The sequence below is a fragment of the Temnothorax americanus genome, unplaced genomic scaffold (genome assembly GCF_048541705.1).
Source record: "Temnothorax americanus isolate GAGA-0224 unplaced genomic scaffold, ASM4854170v1 Scaffold18, whole genome shotgun sequence".
Lineage (NCBI taxonomy): Eukaryota > Metazoa > Arthropoda > Insecta > Hymenoptera > Formicidae > Temnothorax > Temnothorax americanus.
In genome coordinates, this window is record NW_027509318.1 from 3,465,114 (window position 1) to 3,488,183 (window position 23,070).

At 32.9% G+C, this 23,070-nt stretch overlaps 1 protein-coding gene across 4 annotated transcripts in view; it reads left to right on the plus strand.

Annotated features, from left to right (window-relative positions):
• Positions 1–23,070, plus strand: part of LOC143896387 (uncharacterized) — a 92,637-nt gene that overhangs the window by 47,707 nt on the left and 21,860 nt on the right. For 3 of the 4 annotated variants that reach the window (XM_077404244.1, XM_077404241.1, XM_077404242.1), the window contains exon 2: positions 2,770–2,839. The exons of the other annotated variant lie outside the window; for it this stretch is intronic. The gene's annotated coding sequence lies outside the window, so the exon portion shown is untranslated. The remainder of the gene's footprint in view (positions 1–2,769; positions 2,840–23,070) is intronic. 4 annotated transcript variants of the gene reach the window in all.

The following is a 23,070-nucleotide window of genomic DNA, read 5'->3' on the forward strand; positions in this document are numbered from 1 at the left end:
TTTAAAATGTACTTGATGATTGAATATCGTATAAACAATCTGTTAACTAATTGAAAAAGCAAGCTCGTAAAAATAGATATCAATTGTCAGTGATAATGTTCACCTTACGGTTGTAACTTTGTATAATTTGCATACAGTGTGATATAACAAAAGAATTTACATAAATACATAACGAATACACACCGTTTTTGTGTTGCAGTTCAATTTTGTAAAATGTATGCACTGCAACTTTTACTCGTGTCGGCGCGGTATTGTTTATAAGGAGTAATGTCTGGCAATAATTTCACGTGCGGCAGTACAACTTGCTTGCACGGAGCGGAGACTGCATTTAGTAAAATCGTTCTGAGAGATTTATCACCGAGATTCGGTTTCCCGATTTTGCACCATTTACATGCTTATAAAACAATTAGAGCGTGAACGAACATAACTGAAATGTTCTGTAAATATTTTTATTCTCGAGAACACATGGAAAATCGTATCTTTTGAGAACGTCTATTTAAATTCGTATATAAGAAAAATAATACCATAATGTTCCGTTGGAGAAATGGCATATATGCCTGAATCGAATTTTCTTATTCACGAAACTTCAAAGACGGAATCAATAGAACGTTCCCTCTTTGGATTCTTCGCAGATTCTTTCTTTCACTACTCTGACGCAAAAATATATCACGGACGTATACTTCAATGCATTTTTTATCGCGACGCATCTTGATGTATGAATAATTAGAATCACAGCGTTCAACGCGCGCGTAAAAGCATAACAAGAAATTCCGCGCTATCAAGCGGCGTTAAAGTGTAAACGTGATAATATGCAAAACGGGAGATGAAAGTAATTTTAATCACGATGTTACCTTCAATTGCAAAAATAAAAGGTAATTCTATATGAATAATGCAAGAGCATTTGCCTTTCCGAGATAAAATATTTCATTTATAATGCTATTTGTAATCTTTGTTCTCTAATATATACAATATATGATTCCGATTTATCTTTCTTGCTAATTTATTAATAAATTAGAAAATGGAATGCTCTAATTACAAATTTTATATTTCACTATAAAATCATTTATATAAAGAGAAAAAATAAAATTATTTATAAAATATGTTAATAAATAAAGAGTAACTTGCGCGGTTAGGATAAATGTGCTCTGTATAAAGAAATCCGTTTTCGAGGGAAGAGTAAAAAGCAGGTATCTATAGAAATTTTTAGAGAACGCGAACGTTTTCATTCGTTTTTGTTGTATTTGACACCGAGCGAGAATATCTTCTTTACAAACAATTCGCATTGATATCTCGAGCGGCAACACATAAAGCGTATATATGTTTCTCGATCTCGGTTTATGTAAACACAATTTCTTTCCTTTAGACAAAAGAGATTTAAGGTCTGTGTCTTTGAATTAAAATATCGTTGGTCTCAGAGATGAACGTCAATTTACAATTAAGTCAAGCGTACCTCATTACCTCATACCTCTTTCGAAAGGCATGGGGAAATCAAGATCTTATAACATAAATGATGCCGTTAGGCGAATGTTCATTAAAATTCATACATCCGTTTTTACATCACTTTTACAATCATTCGCCAAAAGGATGAATCCAAGATGTTCATTCGAGTTTCTCGACTTTAATATAAAACTGGAGTAGTACATTACCGCGTTGCTAGATCGTATAATTTTAATGACATATCTTTTTTTTTGCAAATCGCAAAAAAAATTTTAATGATACGCAAACCATTTTCTTTTCAGAATTATTTTTCAGAAGAAAAGATAGAGTCTGGTCTGAACATTTTGCAGAATGTATAATATAAAGAAATAAAATGCATAGAATAACGATAATAATCCTTGCTAATTTTAAATCCGCTGTATATTTTTCAAGTAAAAGCTGTTCTCATGCCGTATTTATATTTTCACGTTATATACCTATACAATTATGGACTTAAATATTTAGGGTTTTAAAACAAAATTTAAACTCGGCAGGAAATGTTTCTGCATTATGCGCTTCGTATATAAAACATATCCCATATGATTTCTCCAAAGATTTCTCTGTCTCTCTAAACATACGAAATGTATTCTCGATTATACGCTGATACACAATTTACATTGCATTGCGCCTCGCGCGCAAAACTGTAATTGTGCAGGGTTATAGAGAGAGAGTGCAGCGAATGTTCATATCTCATCGCGAAGCACCGAGAGACGCTAATAACAATCAGCCGTTTGTCCAAAGCGAATCTCGGCGAGTAGTAACAATCTAATTGAAATTGGATGTACGTTGTTCCGGGACATCACGAAATCTCTGCACTTCGAAATCAATGATAACACTTATCCAAACATGCATGCTCTTACGAGTATTTGAGTATTGCACCTGGTATACTATAAGCGGCTAAAATTTTTCCTCTATTTCACATTTGTGATTATAACATCTGTAATTATATCTAACACGATTATAAACAATATAGAATAAATGTTTTTAATAAAACAAGTAAATTAAAATTGCAAATCATGATAATAAGTTAGAAGTGAATATAAATTATTATATCAGACGTGTTCTATGGATATGTAACTGTTTGGAAATATTGCACGAAATAATTATTTCCAATATTTCTCTTAAAAGTTTGTCCTAAAATATTTCTGACTTTCGATACGTATACAATTTGCAGTCGTATTGTACTCCTTTCTATATCAAGCGAGCTTTTAAATTGACGCTTCAAAATAATGCGCGTCGTATTGTTGTATTGTATATTCGTTGGTTCCATTTGTGCAATCCTTTTCATTGCAGGTACGTACCGTACAGAATGTAAGCTTCAACTGGCAGAATTCCATTAAACGAGAAACGCCCGCAACATCCGGTGAGTAAATATTTCGCCACGTATAAAATAATACGCTATCGCGAATTCGAACGAGATAAACACATTGTTACGTCACACAATTCTTGTTTTACATACATATAAAAGGTTAAAAATACAAATATACATATATATATTTATATATATATACACATATAGGAACTAGTTCACACGTTGATTGCAATATACTATGAGAGACATATATTCTCATGAAGTTTATCAAAATACAATAATATACATACCTCGTAACATATATATAAACTACATAAAATATGATTTTCCAGCGGATTACGCAAATCACGCAAATGCCGCAAGCCAGATATATGTATATGATTGAAAAATTTCTTATTTATAATTTTATATATAATAAATATAAATATGTATTTTTACTAATTGCAATCGATAGTACTCTATTCTATGTTCATTCAAATGCTCTATTGCAAATCTACTAGAACGATTGTTAACCAAATTGTTGCAAATAATGGATTGTTTAAATGTTGTTAGAGTGAAAGAGAGAGAAGAAGAGTGAGTGAGAATCGTATGTGTATTCTTTTATTTTAAACATGTCATTTATTATTTTCCATGCATATACAATTTTTGATTATTTTAATGAAAAAACTTTAAAATTTGTTAAACAGATGATTTCCATAGCGTTTTACACTATTATTACATTTAATTGGAGAAAAGTAACACGTAAGCGTATATTTTCGCATGTTTTACACGTAACAAAGAAAGTACGGTTTTACAATGCGTGACAAAAGGTGCGGTTTCTGCAACTCGTAAATTTTATTTGTCATGATATATGCGTTTTGTGAAATAATTATCAGACACGTAAAGTAGCTTGTTGAAAAGCATGTACATCTTACTAAAATAAACAAACGTACAGGAAATAATTGTACTTAGAATTATATATGTATATATGTGGATTTCCAGTTAATATTTATTCAATACTCGAGATAATTCGAACCGAAAGAGTACAAAGAGAAGTAAACTTTCTATTATTCACATACGTACGTCTTTTTCCTCTCCGTTACTCGATCCATAAAAATACGATTTGGAGGACTAGCAAAATAAGTAACACGATAAGAACGATCGAAGGTATCGGTCCGACAAACTAGAAAATGAAATCTTCACGGAATAGTCTAGAATGACATTTTGTGCATCTATTTCTCTGCTGGCAGACGAATGCACTTTCATGGTCGAAGAATTGGAGAAATAAAGTAGAATTGTAGAGAAAAATATAACGATACGAAAATCTTTTTATAAACACTAGTAGTGGATTGTTTACAAAAACTTGTAGGTAATTAAGTTTACTTCGAAAAAGTTAGTCAAATAATGCTTTTAAAAAAATAAAAGAAAAAGAATAATAAAATGATATCGAAAATATTTTTATGATATGACGAAGCAAAAGCACGATTTAATAAAGGCATATGGTATATGCGTATAATGTTATATAATAATTGCCGCAAAATCTATTTAAATAAAAAATAAAAAATTACTAAGTATCTAACTAACATCTTAATAATCTTTACTGCTGCATTATTTGGTATCATTTGTTGCAAATTTTAAAATATTGCTTTATTTTAAATTATTTTTTTAGAATAAATAAGATTTTATCTTGTGTTCTTTATTGTTTGACCAATAATAATTAATAATTAATTGAAATAACTATCAAAATGTTCAATTTACTCACCTATTTCTGTTTATACGTATAATACTTTTGAATTGCATTTGTTTGTAGTGATAAACTTTAATTAGGCTAGGTGAATGAAATGAATAACAAATTTAAACTAGTTCTGTCGGTGAAAATAATGTTCGTTGAATTGTAAAAGTTACAGACAAATTTTTATGCATATTTTAGAATTGCCATAAGAGAGAATATAAGGAATATTAAAAAAATAATGAAAACGCAATGTATGCGTATTAAATCGTGTTGTAATCGCTGTTTACGCAAAAGATTTATGAACGTAAATATGCAACTGCTGCTGGAATTCTTCGTTATCTACGTGTTGCTTTGAAAAAAATTTAATTTCGCGTATGAAGCACCGAAAAGCTATTTTTATTTCAGCGCAGAGCACGAAAAAAAAAAGATGTCGAGCAAAACTCTTTTGCGACCCGATATTGGAAATTCTACACGAAATCGAACAACGTCCGGCTTACAATTCTTTTGTTTTGCATGGATTTTTTATAATTATAAAAAATCGTTTATCCATACGTCATCCATTTTTCCATCGATTTTTACGAAACATTGTGCGCTATACGCTCGCAGAAAGCATGATAAATCATCCGTTTCTGAATTTGTATCCATTATATTATATAAACTACATCGCGTACAGGTCTCATGCATTCAAAGCGTGTAACGTGATTTCACATTAAACGCCACGTTAATTAACTAACGTTAATCGAAGTGGGAGAAATTGCACAGTGGAACATCGAACACGTGTACTTTGATATCCCGAATCGGTGGACAGTACTGCCATACGTAATGAATGGAATTCTAGAAACAATAATCGAGAGGCGGGTTTATCGCACTGTCGGGCAGCAGTCGTGGAGATTTTATTACAATTGCGTTTGTCCGCGTAAACCCGTCGGAGTTGCAACTCTCTGATTTCGCTCTGACCCTCCCAAGTGTATACGCGAACTGACGTAGAATATATTTCGCAGAGTTGGAAATCCTCTGGAATATATGCGGCGAAATTAATGGATGAACAGCGTGTTCCATGAACTATGCGAAGATCGAGTTGGTGAAAAAAACCTACGCGCAAAACACGTCTTTTGTAATATTAAACATCTGCACGTCTCTCTCTTTCTCTTCTCTCTCTCTCTCTCTCTCTCTCTCTCTCTCTCTCTCTCTCTCTCTCTTTCTCTCTCTCGGTCGAGTTAACTATATCTGGAGTACCTTCGGATATGTATATTATAAATTGTAGTGCGACAATTATTGTCTCCAATCACAGAAATCACCCGAAATTTCCGACAATAAAACCATCTTTAGCAAAAAATAAATTTTTAAAAACCAAAAACGAGTGAATAATGGATATTATTATATGTATCTTATTTATATTTTTTATTATGGTCAATAAATTGATTTATAATGTATAATTTTAATTTTAATTTAAATTTTTTATAATGACAATGTTACTGACAGTACAAACTCTTTTCTTAACTATACTGAAAGAATTAACATAGTGCTTTACGAGTAAATCGTATTATAATCACACGTATCGTGTATTTATCGTAAACTTTTATAGAAATACATATTTGCATTGCTCTGACGATATTACACGTTGTGTGATATGTGCATACAGGTCATATTGTTACAAAGTGCACACTTCAAGTTGCAGGAGAAGCTGCAGTTTCCTTTCGGGAATGCTTATAAATGACAAAATTCTCTGTAGGACAATGCATCGCGGAGAATCGAATCGATTTTTCTCCCGTGAAAAAGTCACATTGTTTGTAGGTACTGGAAGATTTAATGTTTCAAAGCTATTCGAACGAAAGTTTCGATTGTCCTGCACTTCTTTGCAGCAATATCAATCTGCCACGTAACGTATTGAAGCTATCAGGCAGATACAACTTCATTCATTAACAATAAGGAAACAAATTCCACTTTAGTAGAATAATTGGTTTGAAAGATTAATGCGCGATTTGTCCGCTCGATCATCCCGCGTAAAAAATATGTCAAAAGTTAAATTGATTGACATGAAGACCTGGGAACTGTTGCACAGGCTATCTATAATAAAATCTAACGCGATTACTTAATACGTAATAATATGTTATTGACGTTTAATTAAAGTTCGTGTAATTATATTTTCTACACAATTATTTGTAATTATTTTGTTATATTCGAGTGTGCATACAAAGTGAAAAAGAAAGAAGAGTTGAGACCGTCGTGAACTGTGCGAATTAATTGCAAATTTTGTCTAAATTCGAGACTCATTTAATACATTATGATTATACAATATTAATAAATACTAGACATTACATATACATATAAAAATTATAAAATAAGATTTTTATTTCATTGAGATAAATTGACTTAATATTTCATAAGTCATGTGTAATAGAATCTAAGATTTATTATCTTTCTGCTCGTTAATATCAAAGAAATATTAATGTATAACAGCAACGATATCATTATTTTATATTGTAGCTTGGTAAAGAGAAATAACGTTGTATTCGATAAATTAATTTTACATCAACTTTAGAATTACCAGAATCCTTAGTCGAAACTCGGCCAAATAAAAAACTCGACGATTTGTCACGACGATTATAATCGTTACCATGCACGATTATAATCATTGCCAGTATATAGTCAATTAAATTCTTAATTGTGTAAATTATTTTTGTTTTAAACTTATCGCAATTATACATTAATCACAATTAATTATACGTTTCTCGAATAATTCGATGTAATTACTCGAATCGTTCCAATAATTGGTGATTAATGAAACTCCGCTATGATAAGCCGGTGAAACGTTTCTCGGGGAAATCGAAGATTCTGGGGAAGGCAAATGAAGCAACGACAAGCGCGACAGAGAAATGCAATTTTGGAACGTTTTATGTAAATCGCAGACGTGAAATTGAGGCACACGCAACCGCCACGTCTGGTGCACAGAACCGTCTGGAACTTTTTAATTAACGCTATACAGCGACATTATTTATCGCGTCGGATTCAGGAGGATCCCTACAGTTTTATCACATCATACACATACGCGCAAAGTTAACACGGCGCATGCGTCTCGGTCAAATGAGAATTCACTTCCGCCTCATTTATCTGAATAATAGAACATGCGCGATATGAGTTACGTCCCGGCTGTTATAATTGCGGCGCAAACATTGTATCTTCCTCGATGCGCCAATAGCGCTGTTTATAATTTGGCCGCGGCGATATTGATCGATATTATGTTGACGTGCAGTCTTTTTGTTTTCGAAGCAATTACGGCGGCGGGGCTTACGGCAATCGATAGAAAAAGAGAAAGGAAAAGAAAAAAAAACGACTCGTGCCTCACCGCATTTTAATGTCTTCCTTTGTAATTATATCATACTTTTTTTAGTAGATAGATTATTTAAACCAAAGGTTTTAAATATAGCTAATCAAAAAAATTTAGGTGTACCTTTAAATACAGATTCTTTGATAAATTGAAGTTGTGTATTGAGTTAAAGAATCATTAATTTGCCAACTTTTAATATCACATTTTTAACTAAACTCTAAATTAAAATTCGGTCAGTTAAAGACTATTTTTAATTAACTAATTGGTATTATGCTGAAATAGATTTGCTTGTTTTATTTCGGTTTATTAAGACACAGTCTACATCATTTAAAATAAACATCACTTTTGCTCAGAGTTATTTTGTATGAAGAACTTGGTACTCCTCAGTTCTCTTTTTCTTTTACCTGGCGTCGTTTTCATTCGCGTTCTTCCACAAGTTATAAGAACTGGGAAATAAATATCGGCTTACGCGCATAGATATTGCGAGATTGCTCGTTGTCTGGTCAACCGCGAAACGTATCATTGCACGGTACCGGGTTGGTTTCATTTTCAGATTAGTTTTAAAAGTGCTTTGCATGCATGGAAGATAGACAAAGCGCAACTAAGAGAATGGGGAAAGAGAGAAAAGGAGATAAAGGCGGGAGGCGGGAGCACAAAACCCAGAGAAAAGGAGTAAACGCGGCGAAACCGCTGCGGTGGCGGTGGCGGCGGCCGTGGCGGCAGCCACGATTCGTCGACGAAATATGTTACTTCGCTTCACGGATTAAAAAACATTCGTACTTTTTCATGCGCCGCTATCTGTGTGCGACAATAAACGATGAAATATGCAGCCCAGCATGTGGTTCTTTAAAATCCGGTCCGTACTACGCTTAAATTATCCAAGCGAGGATCGCGATTGGCGAGTGCGCGACAACCACTCACATGCGAAATCGATACAAAGTTCTTTTTTTCAGGCCGTTTCGTATGCGAGCCATAAAAGATACTTTTTCATGAGGTCGATTGATGGTCCAGGGCGATTTATGGGCAATTGCTTGATATATCTGAATATTTCAAAAATGTTTCTCGCATGTTAAGAATTGGGATATATTGACACTTAATCATGCCACCCTTAGTGGCAACCCTAATATATAATGCGAGAGAATTTTATAAATATAGAAAAAATTATACGCAAAAAATATTTTAAGTCTTTATGCATATTTTCGAGCATGAGTTTCTTACTTAATGTATTATACTTACAAAATCTTTAGTTTTTTTTTAATTTTTTTTTAATTAGAAAATGAAATAAAATAGTCATTTTTCTACACATTTTGAACCAAACATCGACAAGAAATTACCACGCGCAAATAGTGACACGTGAAAAGAACTCGATTGTCTATCTAGGTATAAAAATAAAAAAATAGACATCCAAGTGCTGATGTATCTAGATGCTATAACACCGCATGAGACTCATATATTTTTCTCGACGACTCTTTTATTTACTCGCTTGCACGACCGAGATATCGCGATATTACGGGAATGACAAGTTTCGTCGATCAAAGAATACGAAGACACAATTCGATAGAAACGCAAAGAGTCGTACTAATAAAAACTAACGCGAAGAATACTTCAATTTTATAAGAATACTTCAATTTTAATACTTCAATTTTATAAATCAACTTTTGAAAGTTGTGTGTGTGTGTGTATATATATATATATATATATATACATATATATATTTGTGTGAGAAATTAACGAGCTAATCAATAATAGCACTGCAGAAATATCTCATTTCTGGTAATGAAAGCAACTACTTGAGATTGCATGATTACGCGACATAGGTAACCGTACTTACTTTGAACAAACCATTATTCGTCTCGCTTTGCACAAATATTATTTATTCTCTTTTGTAGAATACCAATTAAAATATTTCGCTAAATTAAGAGAGATGAAAGTACCTTGTACCTTGTACAAATACGCTATTCGGAAAAAAGCTACGGTGACTCCTTCTTTTCAGGACAAAGGCAGGAGTTTCTGCCGTGCAGCTGTGCATATTCAAACATTATTACGCGGAACGTCGTTTATTATCTGGTACTTATTTACTCCAGATTTCTTTCATAAGTACGATAAATGTGAATATATTTTTTCCCTCGCAACTTTATTGCTGCTGTGTTTAACGTGCAAAAATATATCGGTATAGTAGCACCAGAAACAATGAGAAACATTTGCAAGATTATGTATTACTTAATAAAAATGACGAATGCACACACGCACACATTCCAGCTTCTTCGAGCACTTTATGAAATTTCCTGTAATATTAGTTGTATTTATGTCGGTACTTGAAGGTAGAACATTATGGTAATTTAAGTTACCATCTTGGATCTATGTTAATCCACCCCTACACTGTCAGATCGTAAGACCGTACACGTCGCGTACTATGTTCTAATTAGTCTTAAATTGACTGTCTTGGCACACCGTCGTGTATATATACTACAGTAATCTGGCATTAATGCGCCTACTTAATGGGCTGGGTTTGGATCCATTTTAAACAAATATTATCTCAAAATTAAATGACTTAAAGACAAATAGAATTAACGGAATCTTTTCGTCTTTGATGGTTCTGCGCTTTGATGGTACCGCTAATGATAAATGTATTAGGTCGATTCCAAAGTTTGCAGACGTAATATAAATCTAAAGTTCTTTGTCTTTACAAATATTTTCGTTTTTGAGATTATTTGTCTGTTAATGTCATTATAATATTCGTAACCCAGACAGACTTTAATATCGGAACATAAAGCAAATATATAAATTCACAATTTCGGAAAAAAATGTTTATTAAAAAATTTTTTTATTCTAAAAGAATATAAAAAAGCTTAATACTAAATAAAACGATCTATTTTTAGTAGTTACTCATTCTATGTATAAAACGTACTTTGTATCCACACTCGATCTAATGTAACAAAATAATTACAAATAATTGTGTAGAAAATATAATTACACGAACTTTAATTAAACGTCAATAACAAATTATTACGTATTAAGTAATCGCGTTAGATTTAATTATAGATAGCCTGTCCAACAGCATGTATCTTTCAGCGATCGTTATAATTTAACATAATAAATAAAGGACACATAGACACCAGATATCGCTGATTTGACAATTATACACGTGAACAGCTGGCATACATTTGGCCAACTTTGTGGTCTAGAATTAAATGTCCTATATATATATATATAGAGAGAGAGAGAGAGAGGAGAATTAACCATTTTATTTTATCATGTCTTGAATACTTAATGAGTTTCATGTATTTTTATGTATTATGGATCGTATTTTCTATTTTGTGCATGTATAGGCGAAAAATACATGAAACTCATTAAGTATTCAAGACATGATAAAATAAAATAGTTAATTTTCTTCTCTCTCTCTCTCTCTCTCTCTCTCTCTCTCTCTCTGTATCTAAAATTATAGTTACGTTTTTATTCTGGCATCATCTCAAGGTAACAGTGTATGCACACGTGACTGGAGAAATTACGCATATTATATTATAACGATCTCCTCTCTCTACAAGATCAAGTTTCCTTAATACGCAACGTTTATAACACGTGCCCGGAATATTGCTGGTCCGCGAGAGAGCACGACAATTCCTGACTGCATCGCAGAAGAAATCAGACTGTTGACAATTCAAGAATATTATTCATGAGAACAAGGTGTTTATCCGACGTAAAACCGTAGAAACCGCTCAACCTACATAAACGGAGATGACCGATGTGAATGATGTGATGAGGAAGCTAATCATTCTTGCGCAACGGCGCTCAGATATTTTGTTTCTACTGCAATAACAAAGTCAGTGAAATTACAGTCGGCGCGTTGCTAAGCGTATCTTTCCGAGATGAAGAACCATCTTCGTTTCCGTGCTCTCCAATTTTCACCTTGACGACACCCTCGGGGCACAATTTGCATAACGCGGGAAAGATCTTGTCAGTCTCGCTATACGTACAACCTGTGTGAGCATCAGGCGGTGTCGGCTTAAATATTTAACAGAATGCAAGCGAGAAAAGTACATGTGACCGTAGACAGCCGTTTCACAACTTCGCTGAAACGTTAGCGAATAGTCTTTGGGCAGCCTTTAGTGCACACCTGATGGGAATATGTGACATTTTTGAAAATGCAAACTCGTTTACACACAGACTAGTTACTCGGCTATTCGGCTGTTATTCGGCATATAATTTGCCGAATTACAGTTTTTTGTAGATTTTTATTTGTAGAGATTCTCGCTCCTACTTTGATTTTTTAAATAAACTTATGTATTTTTTTTATGCAGTCCATTAAAGTTGGTTAAAAAACGAATGCAAAGATATAACGTTTGTTGCATTGATCAACAAATAATTGTCGCAAAAACAGCGCAATCTCGCGCAAATGGTATAATATGATATAATACGAGGGTTTTTCACCTTGGGTAAAACTATAGTCGCCGACATCTTACCATAAAAACTCGATAACTTCCGAACGACCCAAAGCGGGTAAAATTATAGTGTTTTAAAAAAGTCTCAAGAGGGATTATAAAAATACGCGATAAAAAATATGGGTAAATTAAAAAAAATTTAAGGTGATCTTGACCTGATATCTCCGCGACGCCATCCAAGGTTAAACTGATAAGGCCAGTGAATAGATCTTTTTAAATCCTACAAAGCTTTTATCTAAAATATTTTTTATAAAACTTACATTTTTCAAAATATTTCGTCGTCCCGGAATTTCTTACATTTTTTATATGTACACCCTGCATACATATATGTAATGCAGGCAGCTTTATATATTTTTACTATAACTTTTTCATTTGTTGGAATATATGTTAAAAATTTTATCGGTTTATTCTAGTAAAACTATATATATCTTTCTACTAAACTGTACATAGAATCAATTTCCATACTCTCGGAAGGACGCTATACATTTTGCTTCTGGGTCACGTGAGCGAGGCATAAATGAATTAATTATATCCAGGAATATAATCGAGCAGTTAATTCTATTCGTCCGGGAGGATTTAACTACGTGACCACCGTAAGTCGAAAGACGGGCGGAGCGGAGTAAATATATACAGGAGTATACCATGGCAGCTTCGTATTTTGATATATTTTACGGAATATTTTACGCCTTTAACGAGTAAGGCTCGGTTGTTCCCTTGGGATTCAAACGGCTTGTCTCGGTTATTCAATACACAAGCTTTTGTTCGCGGCTTCGCAAAGTTCCATCGACGTAACCCCCGCAACGATGCCTGGCATCAAATAGCGACGCGCGATATTAATTTTCTTTTTGCAAAACCCCGCATCTCTAATAATTCATCATTTAGAACAGACATTTTTCTATCCGTTCGGAAAAATTTTGCATGCTCTCTTGTTGCAGCTTGTACATCGGAACGGGATTTAGATTCATCATTGTCACATCAGAATTGTACGTTCACCAACCTCACTCTTTCCTATACGCTGATTTATTATTGTATATTTCCTATGTCAAATTTTCCGTAACGAGAATTTGGAGAATTGTCTGATATTATTTAAAGTTCACGAGCTTCTCCATATAATGTTTTCGCTTTTCTATTGTTTCTTAAGCGCACTTAACTTTAAGAAAACTTTTATTTATGTGTAAGAGTAAGGTACGATCATATTCAATATCAAAAATTTAATAGTTGCACGATAACGTTCCATTAAGCTTTCGTCAAAATATCGGTTCCTAAAACGCCAAATGATGTCGTTAAAGTGATAGCCGTTGCGATTTTAGATCGCGTGTGAAGCCTGTTCTAACCACTAGCCTTAATCCATATTGTTATGGCGTATAATTTTCCTGCTCGAGTTTCGAAGGCGCTCATCATCGAAGTTGTTACGTTCGCGATCGATACGCCACGCCAAGACTTTTCGAATTTATTGTTCGGCGGAAACTTGAAAATTGTTCAGAGTACTTTTCGAGAATTTTCTTGCAAATAACGCCCATGTCTTAAAATTCAGTCTTAACTCCGATTAAATCTTTACGAGATTACCGTCTACGGATTACCGTCACGGCCATTACGAGCACGATCATTTCTCCTTAATTACGTTGATATCTCTCGCGACACGTATCGTTCCCTAACTACGTCGGCTTTGCTGCGTTAGATGGCAGCTACCATGCCCGCATCGCGTCGCTACGTGATGCTGATGCTGATGCTGATGTTGATGCTACACGTGGATGAAATTCACGTCAGTCGAGGCAATTCCGCAGGTTTATTACGTCCTATCCCGACGTAGAAACAACGAATTAATTTTAGCTAAATTCTTCGCGAGCATTAAAAGCGTTTACATTATAAACTAAAGGCTAAAAACAAAAAAATACATAATTAAACTTATTACTTTTACAACTGCTCTACTTCCGTGTTAAAGTTATGTCGAATTCATTGACATTACGTAGAGAAGAATCTTTCTACAAATGACTTGAAAAAAGATTGGAAAGTTAGAAACTACTATACTTTAAATCATCCTGCAAGATTTTTTTTATTACCCGCCCTTTTTAAGCGCACTTTTCTACATATGACATATTAGTGTTGGTCACGTTCTCTGTTTAAAAAAAAATACTGTCTTAACGCTAGTTTGAAAATTATTTGGTTTAATTTCATAAAAAGAAGTGAAAATAATACACAGAGTAATTTTACGTTTCCTATTTTTTAACATATTAATCTACTCAATAGAAAAACTATTTTAAAAGTAACAATATTTGCATACGCATATGACTTATTTCTCATCCCCTCGTCGCGAGCGATAAAGAAAAACATAACGGTGTATCGATTTCTGATTACTATATGAAGCATGACCACAGCCGTTGCGCCTCGGCAGCCGCCGAGCTGCTGGTTTCCGGTCTCTTTCTACCTTCTAAGCACATCCATCATCGCATATTCGTCCTCAAATGCGAAAATCACTATTTCACACCAGAAATTAATGTTCACGCTGTGATATACATATACACATAGCCATTATGGAAATCAATGCCGGGAAAGGTAATTAGGATAATCGGCTATTTCTGAACTATATCACAACGGTAATATTTAATGCTCCACCAATCGACAGATATCGTTCAATTAGTACAGTCATTTTACGTGGGATATGCACACGCGACATTTGGCGGGTCAAGGAAAATTCGTTTCTTGATGCAATAATTGAAACAGTCTTACTTACTAAAAGACGCAAATCAATATGTCAGATACCGAAAGCATATCAAAATAACTGTAGTTTCTTTCGGTTCCATTGATTATTCCGTAGTCGATTAATATAACGAATGGGTTATTAATTTTTATACATAGACAACAGTGGGTAAACTTTTATTAGCTTTTATTAGCAAGGCATAAATCTATTACGAAATATTTGATTTAATTTCGATTAGAAGTAAGAAATGCTTTTCAAGAAATAAATTCCGGAGTTAGGAAACACATAAAATGTATTTTTATTTAATTTTTAATAAATTTTAATTAACCAAATTTTTAAATGTGATGATCAGGATTATTTAATATTAAAAATTAATAAGTTACGCAAATGAAAATTAAGATAATAATATAATAGGTTTCTCTTTCTAATTTTATTAATAAGAACTTTTTCATGTGGAATTACTATCAAAGGAATATTGTATATGGCAATGGTATAGAATATTGTAAAACCGTTATTCTTGTCATGGCGCGCATATTACTAAAGAGATTTTCTTTCCTGTCTCGGAAATAGAATCGCCGACATTATTGTAAAAATTGTGACATGTAATTCTAGTCACATTTCAACCAAACCCGAGATACACCGGCGCAACGAATAAAACTTGAGCGGCACTCGTGTCACACCTATGCCAGGTTCGCTATCGGAAATCGTTATGGCTTACAAAGCTTTTCGAAGATAAATACGCGAGGCTGTGCGATGAAATACAATCGAAATTATAATTTACGTCGCGGTATATTAATCTTCTCCTAGGTTTTTTTTCTTTTTTTTTCTTTAAGACTTTTTAATATCTCTGCTCAAATTTCGATTCAGATTTAACCTCACATCATGGCCTCGCTCAAATAGATTTAATAAAAAGGACAGGGGTTTTGTTATTCTCACTCCCAATTTTGTTCTGCAAATTAAAAATTTAATATCTGATTATCTTCCATAATGAATTTCATCATAAGGTATCCCACAAATCGCCTGCGCTGAAGTTATTAGCCCCGCCGTGTGATTCATGTATGTCGGTACATAGGTATATATGATGTCGATTATGTGAATATTACTGGTACTACTTTGCCATTGTACGTGTTAGTATAATAATCAAGCGGTACAAATTACGCGGTAGGGATACAATTAAAAATTATCCCATTATGTCATTAATTCGATAATGTTCATCTTCAAATAAAATGACAATTGCGTTAATATAATGTTAATTAATATAATTAAATACAAGACTTTATGTCGCCTGTGATTAATTATGTTGTGTAATTATTTGGCATGCAATGTTATGTATATATTTATAATGCCGATTGGGAACTCGGCTAGTGAGCAGGGGAATTATAATTGGACGTTGCGCGCCGGAATATTTTAATTTTACTCGCGAGAGAAACGGCCATTGCTAATCCTAGTTAACATTGCAGAGAGTTCCAGACACTAATTGTTATTTATGGCCAACGGAAGCACATGCATGAGTCTTTTTTAACGACGGTCCGAGTCTAGACCGCGGCATCAATTATAATATACGTATGCTTAAAATAGTAACTGTACGATTATGATTATAACTTTTCCAAGTTAGGACATTGCACCGTCTCCGCGGGGAATAATCGCGTAACATGCGCACGAATATTAATTACACAGAAGATTACCAAGAATGTTATTCGTCCTTGTTAGTGTGTTATGTATACATATAAGTATTGGTCAAATAATTTTATGAGAATGCACAGAATTTTAAATTTTTAATTCAGAGCGATTTTTTACCATTATAACTCATAAATTGAAAGCAGAAACACTAAGAGTTGCAAAAACGTTGTTTTTGAGATGCATGGCATATTGATAAAATTACAATCAATGTTTCAATGTCGTTTTTATTAGTAAAGATTTCATTAGAGCTAATCATAATCTACTTTGACTGCGATATTTTAAAGATAACATATGCTCAAATTTAATTTAAAAAAAGTTATAAATTTTCATGGTTTCAGAGGTCAAGTCTCCCGCAAATACAGGAAATCTTTACCGGCTCTTCTATATATATACGAGCATATACGATGAATAATGAGTGCTAAGACTAAAACTACTAACTCCTGCGGCAAATCTAGGGTGACCGCATATTTAACCCGAGACTTAAACCAGAACTTAACCCGGATTATTATCTTCTGATACTCGATTCTATGCAGCCACATAGTTGCTCGTGTTATGCGCAATATTGTTTCAATCCTCGAGATGTTTCGATATACTTTTGTTAAACACGTTGTCATGTACCACCGCAAAGACAAGGTTTTTATAAAGATCAATATTGACTCTCATGACTGGTATGTAATATCACGTAATATACACAGCATATATACTGTAATATTAACCATGTGGAAGCATGCTAGGGGTTTGAAAAACCATAATGTGCTAAACGAACATTAAAAGATTTATTATAATATAAAAAAAATAATTATGGTAGCTTTTATATCAAGTTCAATTTTTAAATTAAAAATATGCAGTAATAGCGATAATTGTGATAGCAACTTTCTTTTTGTAATCGCAAAAAAAAACTTGGTAGCTGTTTCTAAAAAACAGTCACGTTTTCTTTATCTCAAATATCTCTCTCTTTTGTCTCGAATTATACATTAGCGTAATTATCCATGTAACACACATTTTTCATGCAAAATGTTATAATCTAATATTCCTACAGTTCCACAAGTTAGCTTGGGCAGACAGTTGTAATTTTGATTCGCGCGGGATTTCCGAGATACAAGTTTCTCTGTACAGTTTAATCAAATCAAGATGCCAGTTTATTCAGAGAACTTGTCAGCATTAGTGTACGAATTCTGATAGTCGATTGTTCGTATGCGCTTTGCAACACTGTATACTCTATGATTAGCAAGAATTAATTATTTTTTATAAAATAAGATAAAAATCTTTATACAAAGAGTATTAAAACTATCTATTTAAATTAAAAGAAATAAATGTGTGTGTGTGTGAATCTATATATAAATGTTGAAAATGAGAAACAGACTTCTAAAATTTCTTTTGTATTAAATAAAGTAAAGTTGAAATAAAAAAGCGTAATTTATAACTAAATAATGAAATGTGTTGTTAACTCAAAATAATTAAAACTGTTAATATATAATTGATAAAAGCTATAACTAAATTCTTTTTGTCATAAATTCTTTCGGCGTATGCGCTTACTATTTGTCTTTTGTTAACATAAATTTTATGTTGTATTTGATTATGCTTCCCTAAAAGACTGTATGTCCTGCAAAATAGAACTGTGGCAACCTTTTTTATATTCGTACTACATTTAGTGAGCACTGTTTGTTTCCTCAATGCCTCTCTTTAACCGAATTATCTTTACTTTTTCATGATTCTATTAACGATTGGCTAAACTATCGAATTGAATAATTCAGTTACTGAATTAGTATTACTTATGAGAACAATACATTACGAATTTCACATAATGTATTATATACGAGTACATATACGGAAAACTAAATAATAGGTTCAAAAAAAATTTTTCATTTAACACATTAAAAATATTATCCACGAAACCGTACCGATATTTTTCTATGTCAAAAATATGCGAGCAAAGCAGCTGATGTTGTAAAATACTTTTGTATTACGGAACTAAAAGTGCCTCTTATTGCAAAGATATCTCCGTGAAAGTGATAACGACTAGAAGAAAGATGTAGGGTTTAACGATATGATACATGGTGGGTATTGTCTGGAGGTTAGAACTATAATAACACGTAGACAAAGAGGAACATTAAAACAGCAACAAGCCATAACATATCGCCGACGCTGTAAAATGTAGCAATTTCATTTCCAGCGCACGGTAATGCCGTGGACATAGATGCGGCGTAAAGTCATTTTTTGGCAACGCTGGCAACGCATGCAGCTGACATAACGAATTAATATAATCGCGTGCTGATATTGGGCAACGGATTAATACATCGGCTGTAATATTTTACGATATCTCATACACATTTAATTAACGATTCCCTTTCTGTTCGCCAACCGTATGTTTTAATAAAAGCAAATAATTGAATCATTTCATTACATAAAATTTATTTGAATGGAAATACAAGTATCAAAATAATTTCACATATGCGAATTCAATAACTTGATGGAAACGTTTTTCTCTTAATAAATATCTATTTGCTATACTTTTCATAATTTTCATAATTATCTTTCTTTTTCACGAGAGTACTCTGTATTAAAATTTTGTTCAAACAAACCAAATCATCTGAATTAAAATTACATAATAGTAAAGAATATAAAGTTATTAGTTGTGTGTAAAAAAAATATAAAACTATATAAAAAATTTTATACTAAAACTTTATTCGCGTTTTTTTTACAGAAATATTTTTATGTATTGTGATCGTTTTATATTTTTTGTGATTAATTTCAAAATTATACATTTTTCAAATATTTCGGGAAAATATATTTTGACGTGTTGTTTACTTGCACGATTTACGGTATGTTATCCTACTTTTCGGATTCTGGGATTTCTTTCTCAGAATTTTGCATGTTCAGATCGTCGCGTGGAACGTGTCCTATAATAGAGGATACAATTTTTCAAAAATTTCTGGAGAAAATCTGACACGTTTTATCGCGACCGGTACGACGATGCTTGTGACTTCGATGACATCGTAATGTTCACGTATATCACCGGAGCGAAAAACGAGGTTAAGCCTGGTAACGATATTTTGCAAAGCTTGTTGCACGTATGCGATGCATCTCCGCTAATATGAAATTATTCCAACCGCGAAATCCATCTAAAGCTTTCATAACATTGACTCGATCGCAATTGACTCAAATAATTTATAATTGCTATTGCGCCAATATAATTGTTTAAATGGTGTTTTTATTAAAAAAATATATATATATGTACCAACTTCGGCAATCCATTTTGCTTAGAAATAATAATAAATTTCAGTTATTCTACATTTTTATAAAAATATACTATTATAAATTAAATAAAAGTAAGCTCGCCATAAAATTACGGTATTGATGAGAGGAAAGATGCTATGTAAAAAAAAAAGTTTAAGTTATTACTCCCTCCCTCAAAACCAAAAAATAGTCATCAATCTTTATAAAACTATAGCTCAAGTTTAAAAAAAAGTAACGTGCATATATTTTGATAAACAATATGACTATGTCATCTAATAATATTCTTTATATATTTTTTATAAAATTTAGAAAAAAATTAAGAAATTTAAATATTTTATATTTTTTAAGCAACAGTTAAAACTTTTATTTAAGTTTTACAAATAATAGTTTATATCCAAAAATAGAAAAAAGTTAATCTTTATAAATACCAAACACTTTTTCCAATACACACAATAAAATAGTAATAAATTTCCTTTCTAAACCGATATAAAATCAAGTTTTATGATGGAGATATAAATAACTTCGTAGAGTAGACAATTTCACTATTTCTCGTAAAATAAGATATGTCGGGAAGAATCATGAAAATACATTAAAAATGTAATATCACGATACCGCAATAAAATGGTCATATTTGCCAAAATGATTGACTTGATCGTGTTTTATTCATGTTATACCAAAAACACTTTTGCATATAAAAAACACTCAACTTTCTTCCAAAAAATTTAGAACTTTAATATTTCTATATTTCTCTGCTATCACGTAACAAATAGATGCCACTTTAAAATATTCTATATGATAAAATATCATTTGTCACTTGCAATCAAATTTTTCTGAAAAAAAAAATCTGTTTTTAATTTAAAAAAATTAAAATAAGGTATCGTGATAGCACAAAAACTGACCACGTATATTTGATTTTTTCAGAATTGTCTAACTTTTATAATAAGATTTGCAGTATTTTTTTAACGTGACTTATAAAGAGAGGGAGAGAGAGAGAGATGCATTTTTATTTTATAAACAAGGTTAAAGTGCGTTCTCTCTGAATTGACTGATTGACATAGAAAGTTACTTGTTTCGCGTAATAACGTTGATGCAAGCACGTTTACACTTCAGATGGTAATAATCGAAGCATCAGGTAGATGCTCATTAATATGACAAAAATGTAAAATGCAAGTTCAACTGTATATTATAAATGCGCGCGATAACTGATTAAAAAAGTACAGATTAATTGTAAAGAGCAGTTTCTCGAAAATTTAATCACAAAAAATTTACAGAATATAACTTTTTTTTATAGGAATATTGCGCATATCTACAAAACTAATTACTAAAGAATGTTTCGTTAATTATTTGTGAAGTAAATTTTTCGTTTAACAGGAAGAACGTAAATATCATAAATGGTCGCGTACTGTACGCAGTCGTAAGATGTAATTGCCAGTTTTACATTTGGCGTTTATACATAAAAAAATACGTTAATTAAACTACCGCTATTCATATCTGTTTGTTCGATTCCGTGCGACTAACATATAAACATAACGAATTATATTTTCAATATGTGCAATTATTTTAATTCATTTTTTCGTAATAAAATAAATGGCAAAATGCAACTGACCCAGTAATATCAACGTTCGGTCAAAATTTATTTTTATTTATTTATTCGGCAATGACGTTAAATGATATATACGTAATATAGAGAGATTCCACGAAAATCTGTTTCGCCTGTTGCTAGATATTTCTTTGTTTTGTCAAGACTGATTACTCGCGATGTTTCTTCCATAAAATGGCATCGCGTGATACAGGCGGAAGCAACACGGCTCGAAATTTATGGGCAAATTAAATAGACCGCGAATTAAATTTCGGCGCGTGGGTAATTAAGCGCGAGAAACCTCGTGGAAGTTTGCGAAGAGCTGCCGCGTTTTCTTAATCTATACCTTACGAATGCACCAAAAACGGAAGACACGAAAGCGTGCGGCTTATAGTTTATCAGCACGATTTTAATACTTTCAAGGCCAAAAAACCAGTTCTTGTTTCTTCGTCGATTAATATCAACTATCGGTTAAAATAGCAAACTCTATTTCTATATGTTATTTTTTTTTTCGTATCGAGAGATAAAAGATAACACTACTATTTTTCTGAATAACAAGAAAAAATAAACGTATTAATAGAAATAAATTTATATTATTTTTAAACATTCTAATAGATTTGCACGCGTGTATGGATATATCTGGTATCTGCTGTGCATTGCGTACAGTTTTGAGCGTGGAAGTGCAAATGATGAAGATAGTCTCAGGCGCCGTATTCTTCTCTTTCCGAGAATCGTTAATACAGACGGCGACAGTCTGTTTCAAGGCGTATAATTGGCCAATCTAGGGATATGGGTCATCTCCCTTAAGGGGACCATTCTTTCGGCGCTGTCTTCCCTGAATACCAGTCGGAGCGATCGTGATTATACGCCCGAGTCACGTTATACTCGCTAAGGTCTTACAGGACAGCCGGAACCCACCTCGCCTCCCTCCGGGTGGTGGCGGATCAATATTACGTATACGTTGAGGGAGGCCAAGCGAAACGTCGAGTAACCAACAGGTGAAGTAACGTCGTGACTGTGAGTACGAGGCCAAGGGGAGAATATAAAATTACCTCTCGTGGAGAGCTGTAGCCGACCTCAGTTTGTCACGGATGGATCACTTGATGCACGAGCCTTGGGCTTTCTCACAGCATTTCTGCCTTTGCCATCTTTCCTTCGCCTCTTTTTTTTCAACCTGTAGTCCTTCTTTCGGAACTATCGCGTGTATTCTTCGAATAAACGTTCTAACTTCACCGTGATTTCGTAATGAAGACTCGATAGATTTCCGCCGCGATGGCGTGTGATGGCGAAGGCTCACCTATCGATTCTTGTCGCATAATGAAGGGCCCGATAATACGCGGTAATCGGATTTTATGGTTTATTATATCTGCCAGAGAATGAAATCTCTCTGTCAATAGAATGAGAAACCTGACTCGATGTGATTTATAATAAATTTTGTAATATACACCGCATTATTTAAGGCTTCTCTTACTACTATATTTTTCAATATCCTATCTAATGCTTATATGACACACATATATAAAATACTTTCAATCAAGATTTGATAATGTTCACCGTTAAAATTTTTTTATAAAAAAAATTTTCTCTTTTTTATCTAGTAAAATATATGT